Raw genomic sequence first — 7,509 nt, 5'->3', positions numbered from 1 at the left:
ATTGAACTTTGATCAACCACTGTTCATTGTGATTTCTGTGCAGGGACTCATTTGAATCAATAGGTGATTCATTTGTTTGACCCAATTCATTTACGCAAATCATTCAAACAAACTGGTTCAGTAAAATGAATCGCATGCCCAATTCTTCATATAAGCGTTTATTTGTAGTTACACTCTTAAAAATAAAGATTCTAAAGGGTGTTTTTGCTGTGATGCCATAGAAGAACCATTTATTGTTCCGGAAAGAACCTTTTTTTTAGTGTGAAGAACATTTTATAATCTAAAGGTTCTTTATACTGGAAAAGTTCTTTAGTGCAATTGAAAGATTCCATGAAAGCTAAAGATCCATCTATGCCAATAAAGAACCTTTAGTTTTAAGAGTGTAAGTTAGTAGCATTTCTGTATGTGTGGCCAGGATGGGAGCTGTACTTATTTAGTTACACCTTGGGGACAAAATCAACTGTAAAAGTTAGCTAAGACAAACCAAACCGAATGGAAAAAAAAAAAAAAAAATTAGCTTTAAGTTAAAACATATGTCCATGTGTGTGCATAAAAGAATGAGGCTGGTCAGTATGTGGTTAACACTAAACGCTTCATTCCACTGAAAATGGAGGGATTATTGATCAGACAACTAATATAAAGATACACACACTCAACAGCACACTCTTTTCTCTTTCTTCTGTGATCTGTTCTCTCTCTCTCATGGCCGTGGGTGAGCCTCGGGGCTACATAAAGCTTCTAATAGGCGTGTCATTCTCTTCTGTTGTCTGAATGTGTGCTTGTGTGTGTGTGTGTGTGTGTGTGTGTGTGTGTGTGTGTGTGTTTGTGTGTGTGTGTGTGTGTGTGTGTGCACAAGTTACACTGATGATTTACAGGCTGCTATCTGCACCTCTGCGCCCAAGGCTACTTAGAGAAATACGATTACTGAATAAAACACACACACATACACACACACGTCCATCATCAGTCAGATCTAGTCTGAGATTCTAGGTGCTTTGGGAAGTTTGTAAAGACTGAACATCCAGTTCAGTGTGTCCAACGCAGACTTCCCCCTTTTTTTTTTTTTTTTTTCAAAGAACATGAAGTATTGAGCAGCATGGAGGGAATCTGATAGAAGACAGATGCTGGGTAATTTGATTAACTGCCACTGGACGGGCATTTCCCAACATGCATTTGTGTTCAAGATTCCTCTCAGTAATCACAAAACATGTTTGATTTCATACAATCAGCAATGTACCAGACTGCTGGGGTCCTTTCACATATATTTCTAGATTTAAAGTGTACCAATGCAGATGTTCAGCACTGGAATACTTAAAGTTTCACTGGGTTGTTTGGACACAAAACACCCTCAGGCAGATTTATTCTTGTTTTTGGTAGAAGAATCTGTTGTGCACAGCAAACGAGAAAAGAGACAGAAAGACTTTTACGCTGCACATTTTATATTTTATATAAATTGTATTATTTATATACAATTTTATATCAAACATTTTATATTATTTATTTTATATATTTATTTTGTATTATTTTTGAGCTATATGTAAGAATTTTCAATCGCTTGTGAACAGCTTAATGAAACTTACAAAAACGAGACCCTCTCCGACTTCCTAGGTGGTCTATGAAAGCCTGTAGACTGATTTTTATGTGAAGGACTCGGGACGGTTTTGCCGGGAAAATCAAAAGGATGCGACGGTTACGCGCGCTCCCGAGAGCCTTTCTTCCGTCCAATTGCACTTGAAATGAACGCTTATATAATATTCAGAACAATGCCGAAAGAGCCATTTTGTAAGGTATGTCAATGTGTCATTCAAATAAAAGGGATTCGTTTAAACTATAGTCTCAAATATACTGTAGGCTATAACCAAATTATCATAACAGTGTAATTTTACTTACCTCATCTGTCGACATGATGTCGGTGAATCGCAGAGCTGGTGTAAACATATCCACATCGCTATGATCAGATGCCTTCTTAACTGCTGCTTTCTCATTGCTGTCATTTTTGTTGTGTTTTCATTTAGTTGAAGGAAAGCACGCAGCACACATCTAAACGTCGCTCTCAGCGGTGTGGACGGTGTCTGGATGTTAGGCTAACAGTAAATCGCCATTAACCGCAAAGGTATTTCCAACTTATTTTTACTTCTAAGCACGAAAAAAGAACTTAGTCTATCAGGGCCTTGATTCACGTTTAGTCTCTCAAATGTGCACCACCAGTGCGCGCACGAGCAATAAGTTACTGGCTGCAGTTCACTTAATAATTGTCGCTAATAACAAAAGTTTCTGAATTCTACATAAAGCCACTTTAAAGGGTTAGTTCACCCAAAAATTAAAATTCTGTCATTTATTACTTACCCTCATGCCGTTCCACACCCGTAAAACCTTTGTTAATCTTCAGAACACAAATTAAGATATTTTAGTTGAAATCCGATGACTCCATGAGGCCTTCTTAGGGAGCAATGACATTTCCTCTCTCAAGATCCAAAAAAACACATTTAAATCAGTTCATGTGAGTACAGTGGGTCAATATTAATATTATAAAGCGACAAGAATATTTTTGGTGCGCCAAAAAAAACAAAAAAAACACTTATTTAGTGATGGCCGATTTCAAAACACTGCTTCATGAAGCTTCGGAGCATTATGAATCAGCGTGTCGAATCATGATTTGGATCGCGTGTCAAACTGCCAGACTGCTGAAATCACGTGACTTTGGCGCTCCAAACAGCAGATTCGATACGCTGATTCACTATGCTCCGAAGCTTCCTGAAGCAGTGTTTTGAAAACTATATAAGTCGTTATTTTGTTTTTTTGGCGCACCAAAAATATTCTCGTCGCTTTATAATATTAATATTGAACCACTGTACTCACATGAATTGATTTAAATATGTTTTTAGTACATTAATGGATCTTGAGAGAGGAAATGTCATTGCTGGCTATGCAGTCCTCACGGAGCCATCGGATTTCAACTAAAATATCTTAATTTGTGTTCCGAAGATTAACGAAGGTCTTACGGGTGTGGAACGGCATGAGGGTAAGTAATAAATGACAGATTTTTCATTTTTGGGTGAACTAACCCTTTAACTACTACTACTTGTTTTGCCCGATTTATAATTTACTTTTGACTTATTTTCCTTTAGCAATTTTACTACTGCTTTTGTCATGCCAGTTAAATAATTCTCAGTAAAGAAAGAAATGAATGTACTTTTTCCCCCCACTATTTAATGATTATAAATATCAATCACACCATGATGCAATTGCAAAGTCTCACAAGGAAACGCCATTCTAGAAAGGTTTATCTGTGCAATACTGAAATGTCGCTTTGTTAAAGGGATAGTCCATGCAAAAATGAAAAGTCTGTCATCGTTTACTCACAAAGATGTTTTGAAGAATGTTGGGAACCAAATATCAATAAGAAAGAAAGGATTGGAATGACATGCATTTACCTCTTTTCTGTGATTTCCCAAAAAGCCTTGGTTGTCTTTGCCAGTTGTGGGAAAATAAAGACTATTATCAAACAGGTTTCCTCTATACTTCCCATGTTATTCTGAGAAACTGCCTCAAACTGACGCTACTGGCTGAGTCACATGTTACAGTTTTCAGACAAATCAACTCACAAAGGCTTTACTTATAGTTGCTTTGCAGCTTAAGACAAAAAAACTTTCCTTGTAAAAGTACTTTGTGCCCTTGTAGGCACAAAGTTATAAGAGGGTCATTAAACTAATTATCACAGAGGCCAATGACTGTGGCTTCTGTAAAAAAAAAAAAAAAAACATTCAATCATCTAAAAAATTATGGATCATTGATCAATTATGAATCATGCTGTGTCCTTAAAGGAGTTTGTGCCTATTTCAAGCTGCAGTGGGGCTTCATTCTTAAAAATGAGATTAAACAAGCTACATTAAGTATTTGCAACCTTAAAAGGGTCATGACATGGACTTTTTTATTTTAATATTCCTTGAGGTTCACTTATAATGTTAATAAAGTTTTTTGCATAACTATATATAGGTAAAAACTATTTTATTAGGATTTTCAACCCTCATTCTTACCCTCTCCCTGAAATGATTTGTTTTTAAGGCATGGCTCCTTTAAGGCTTGACAGTAAACGGCCACTATTATGATTAACGTCACTGCATAGGAAACAGTATTAACGCCCACTTGCTGCTGCATGTGAGTGTTTTGAAAAAATCCATGTGAAACCATCATTTACAGACAGAGCATTATGAGATCATTTACTTACAGTTTGCGATGCAGCTGCTGTCAGATCCAATACAGTTGGCTGCTTCATCTGTCAAAGAAAGTTTCTTTGAGAACTATCTATTACATTGTGCCTTGTTTACAAAACTAAATGCTCCGAACAAACATAGAATCTTCCGACGCAATTCAGGATGCCATTAAAATAAACCATCCTCTTGTTTCCGACCTGAAGTCGACCTGATGTCGACAGACTCAAGTGCAGGGAGTATGTCAGAAACTGAATACACATCTGTATCCAGTGTAGACAGCATCAGTGATTATAATGGGTTCTACTTGCTTTTGATGCTACGCAATGTTCACATCCAGTGTAGGCAAGTGTTAGCTGTTAAGCGACTAAACGCCAGTGGGCGGGGCCTATGGTGTGATGATGTATAACTCTCCGTTCATTTCTTGCTCTGGAGGCAGTCATATGCAAATGTCAGTGTGACGTCACAGATCCCGCAATATCAAAATGAGACATTTTTGGAGCTTGATTAAATAAATGCTTTGTTTATAATGAGGAGGATGTTTTAAGCCATGAAACTTGCAGGATTTTTTTAATGGTACAAAGGCCTCTTATATGTCAAAAGATCAAGGTGAATTTGATTTCCCCTTTAAACAGAGACTGGATAAGGTAGAGATGATCCACTAGTATATACAGTGGGTACGGAAAGTATTCAGACCCCCTTAAATTTTTCACTCTTTGTTATATTGCAGCCATTTGCTAAAATCATTTAAGTTCATTTTAGGGCTGGGCGATATATTGCATGCGATTCTCACGCGCATTTCGTCAGTATCGAAGTATCGAAGATGAAACGACTTCGATAATGAACCCGATTTTGCATGGCTTGTCCGTGAACTACGGCTCTGTCTATTAAAAGACGCTCCATTTGAAAGCAGGTGATGGCGATTTAGCAGTAATCAAGGAATCGGCTTTACTGACGAAATGCGCGTGAGAATCGCATGCGATATATCGCCCAGCCCTAGTTCATTTTTTTTCCTCATTAATGTACACACAGCACCCCATATTGACAGAAAAACACAGAATTGTTGACAATTTTGCAGATTTATTAAAAAAGAAAAACTGAAATATCACATGGTCCTAAGTATTCAGACCCTTTGTTTAGTATTTAGTAGAAGCAGCCTTTTGATCTAATACAGCCATGAGTCTTTTTGGGAAAGATGCAACAAGTTTTTCACACCTGGATTTGGGGATCCTCTGCCATTCTTCCTTGCAGATCCTCTCCAGTTCTGTCAGGTTGGATGGTAAACGTTGGTGGACAGCCATTTTTAGGTCTCTCCAGAGATGTTCAATTGGGTTTAAGTCATGGCTCTGGTTGGGCCATTCAAGAACAGTCACGGAGTTGTTGTGAAGCCACTCCTTCGTTATTTTAGCTGTGTGCTTAGGGTCATTGTCTTGTTGGAAGGTAAAACTTCGGCCCAGTCTGAGGTCCTGAGCACTCTGGAGAAGGTTTTCGTCCAGGATATCCCTGTACTTGGCCGCATTCATCTTTCCCTCGATTGCAACCAGTCGTCCTGTCCCTGCAGCTGACAAACACCCCCACAGCATGATGCTGCCACCACCATGCTTCACTGTTGGGACTGTATTGGACAGGTGATGAACAGTGCCTGGTTTTCTCCACACATCCCGCTTAGAATTAAGGCCAAAAAGTTCTATCTTGGTCTCATCAGACCAGAGAATCTTATTTCTCACCATCTTGGCAAACTCCATGTGGGCTTTCATGTGTCTTGCACTGAGGAGAGGCTTCTGTCGAGCCACTCTGCCATAAAGCCCCGACTGGTGGAGGGCTGCAGTGATGGTTGACTTTCTACAACTTTCTCCCATCTCCTGACTGCATCTCTGGAGCTCAGCCACATTGATCTTTGGGTTCTTCTTTACCTCTCTCACCAAGGCTCTTCTCCCCCGATAGCTCAGTTTGGCCGGATGGCCAGCTCTAGGAAGGGTTCTGGTCGTCCCAAACGTCTTCCATTTAAGGATTATGGAGGCCACTGTGCTCTTAGGAACCTTAAGTGCGGCAGAAATGTAACCATGGCCAGATCTGTGCCTTGCCACAATTCTGTCTCTGAGCTCTACAGGCAGTTCCTTTGACCTCATGATTCTCATTTGCTCTGACATGCACTGTGAGCTGTAAGGTCTTATATAGACAGGTGTGTGGCTTTCCTAATCAAGTCCAATCAGTATAATCAAACACAGCTGGACTCAAATGAAGGTGTAGAACCATCTCAAGGATGATCAGAAGAAATGGACAGCACCTGAGTTAAATATATGAGTGTCACAGCAAAGGGTCTGAATACTTAGGACCATGTGATATTTCAGTTTTTCTTTTTTAATAAATCTGCAAAAATGTCAACAATTCTGTGTTTTTCTGTCAATATGGGGTGATGTGTGTACATTAATGAGGAAAAAAATGAACTTAAATGATTTTAGCAAATGGCTGCAATATAACAAAGAGTGAAAAATTTAAGGGGGTCTGAATACTTTCCGTACCCACTGTATATGGGAGAAACTGTAATGATCAATAATAAGGCATCTTACAGTTAAAAGAGCTGTGTGTTTGTTTATTGTGGAACATGCATGGAAAAATATTGCTTTTTTTCTTTCTTAAGAAGAAGAATTAACACCTGTCAGTTTTTATTCCTAATTTGAAATGTTTTTGAAATATAATTTTGACAGTCACATTATGTAGATTTTGGTCCAATGAAGTAGATAAGAGTTACCATTGACTTCCATTGTATTGAGGAAAAAATGGGACTTTTCTCAAAATATCTTCTTTTATGTTCCACATGCAGTATGAAGTAAGTCATACAGGTTTGGAAGGACATGAGGGTGAGTAAACAATACCTAAATTTTCATTTTTGGGTAAACTATCCCTTTGATTCACATTTAAAAATGTCTGATTGTCATTGCATTATATAATCATTTGTAAACTTGAGGAGAAATGACATGCATCCATTAAAAATCACCAAATCACACAGATACAGACACCTGACAATAACATGTGTGACTTTTTTTTGCCATTTTGGCACCACTATACATTAAAATATAATCTTTTTTTTTTTAAATAATTGTTTAAAAATAGTTCTAAATATTAGAATTAATATATATATATATATATATATATATATATATATATATATATATATATATATATATAAGATTTTATAACATATCACTAGATCACTATAAAAGTCCCCACCATTATAGAAAATTTTCATTCATGCCTTAGCAAACAAAAAATTAGAATAATGTGATAACGATCACTT

The 7,509-nt window shown here is 37.6% G+C and overlaps 1 long non-coding RNA gene across 1 annotated transcript; it reads left to right on the top strand.

Moving 5' to 3' along the window:
* The first annotated feature begins 1,546 nt into the window (after positions 1-1,546).
* Positions 1,547-7,076, top strand: LOC125279000. The gene is made up of 3 exons (XR_007187293.1): positions 1,547-1,787; positions 2,016-2,113; positions 7,036-7,076. It is a non-coding gene; the product is annotated as an uncharacterized LOC125279000 (long non-coding RNA).
* The last annotated feature ends 433 nt before the right edge of the window (positions 7,077-7,509 follow it).

The sequence above is a fragment of the Megalobrama amblycephala genome, linkage group LG11, assembly GCF_018812025.1.
Source record: "Megalobrama amblycephala isolate DHTTF-2021 linkage group LG11, ASM1881202v1, whole genome shotgun sequence".
NCBI classification, from domain to species: Eukaryota; Metazoa; Chordata; class Actinopteri; order Cypriniformes; family Xenocyprididae; genus Megalobrama; species Megalobrama amblycephala.
The sequence above is the reverse complement of the archived record's forward strand: the minus strand, read 5'-3'. Positions and strand labels throughout refer to the sequence as shown.